We start from the raw sequence: 2,109 nt of genomic DNA, 5'->3' as shown, positions 1-2,109 counted from the left end.
TAAATTAGATCTAATGATTAAATCTGAAAACAAACCAAAGCAAAAAGAAAAAACAAAGGAGTATGAACATAAAGATGTAAAGTGAATGGATCATCATCTATAGTTGAAGATAGATGAAGATGTTGAGGGTAAAGGCAGTTCAAAATTTGAAAAGGGATGTACCTTTGTGCTTGAAATGGGAATGGCTCTCTGAACGTCACATTCAGAGTTTTGAGTCCATGACCTCAGACACACATATACACTCTGAACCACAAAGTTTTTTTCCTGTCATTTGTCCCTTCAAAAAGTTGGTATCTCAAGATGTAAATTAAAAACGCTCGTTTAAATTATTCTACAGCCATAAAAGCAACCTTTGGCACTTCTACCTAAATTTTTAATCAGCAGAAGCTTCTTTTAAAAACCCACCTTACATCTTTTTATCCTTTTTTCAGGTTTAGACAATCTTGTGTCATTCAGCAGATTCCATCCTTAAATTTAACCAACCATACGTACAATAACAATGCCTGTAATTCATGTTATTGTATAAGTAATCTTTGTGATGATGGAGACTGCCTTTTCTCTGCCTGCCGGCTGTTGAATTATCTACTGTATGTAAATACATGTAAATTCCAAATGTGCACAGATCACGTTGCATAACTTCTAAACCAAACTGGAGCTGCTGCTGCCAGACATTTTAGTTTGCATCTATTGAAATAGTAGAACAATGGTTACCTCAGATGAAAATCTTTGGCCCAGACAGTCAGACATAAACACTGTTATTTTGCAAAACAAGCCAATAAACAATGAACTCATGAGATATTTTTGGCTTTGACAGCTATTGCTACAGAGGAGATCATTTCCCCAGCAGGCCAACAAAGTTTTGTAAATGTTTTACAAATACAAATAAGTTTGCACCAACAGTTTTGAACGGTGATGTTCAGCCTGTAATTCCCCTTTCTGTCCAGAGGAGTCGCCATTCTTCAAATGGCACAACTCACTCTTGTATCAACATGGGGTTGGAGTAGTGTAAATATAAAAGCTGAATGGAGGCCAAATTGTGGGCTATCCACCATGTGTTCCACCCATTTTTACAAATTTCAGTCAATTAGTGCATACATCAACCTTAATTAAAACAATTTGTTTGTATTATTCTTTGTGTGTTGTTGCAGAGACACCACAATCTCTGCCTGCTGGATATTGAAAGTCCTTGTGCGAATATATGGAAATACACAAACACCGTTTTGTGTACTGTATCCAAGGAAACAGGAACCCACAACGTAATATTTCAAAGCTGAACACTTTGGCCCAGACAGTCAGACACAAACACGCCAGCTATTTCCCTGAACCAGTCAAAACTGTGATTGAGTAAGAAGGAAATCAGAGCAGAAATATGGGGCACAGATTAATTACAGTATATGTAAGCTCATATTAAAGCACCAGTCCAATGCGCACACACGCACACACCGTCACTGTGTCTCCCTGAACATTCACTCCACAGCTTGCGTTGCTGTCAGTTTGAAAGCGGCTCAGTAATCCTGGATCAGAGAGCACAAAGGGCCCCAGAGTGCTAGTGATGTAAGCACTGTGTTCAGTCCCAACCCCACCACTCTCCCCTCTCTTGCGTGCTGCCTGGGGTGTGAGGTGGGACAGGGAGTTGCATCCCCGTGGCGACTGACCGCGTAGACCCCAGCCTATCGGCCGGCTAACTGCAGCCTGTCTGCTCTGTCTCAGGGGCCTGCTACATGTCAACCAGGACCCAGTGGGAAGGAGGAAGGGCTGCGCAGTTCGCTGTAGAGGAATGTGGCTAAGGTGTGGGGAGTGGTGGACTGTCTCAGTGTGACCAGGCGATCAAACTGAACATTTACTGTGGCTGATACACTGAAGGCCGCGTTGCTTCAGGTGAGTATGACTGGGTAAACATTTACCTTGTAAACGCCTTTGTCAGCATGTGATTCCAAGTGGGTGGCAGATTGTGTGCTGTAAATGTTGTAACCTCATATTACTGTAAGAGCAGTCCAGTTGTGTACTGCCCCAATGTTTTGGCCATCATAGCTGTCATTCTACCCTGTGTGAACATTTATTTTCTGCGTGGGACTGTTGACATCTATGTGTGTGTCCTACCAGGACTCG

Source organism: Telmatherina bonti (genome assembly GCF_933228915.1).
Source record: "Telmatherina bonti genome assembly, chromosome: 3".
Lineage (NCBI taxonomy): Eukaryota > Metazoa > Chordata > Actinopteri > Atheriniformes > Telmatherinidae > Telmatherina > Telmatherina bonti.
Note: the sequence above shows the minus strand (reverse complement) of the source record.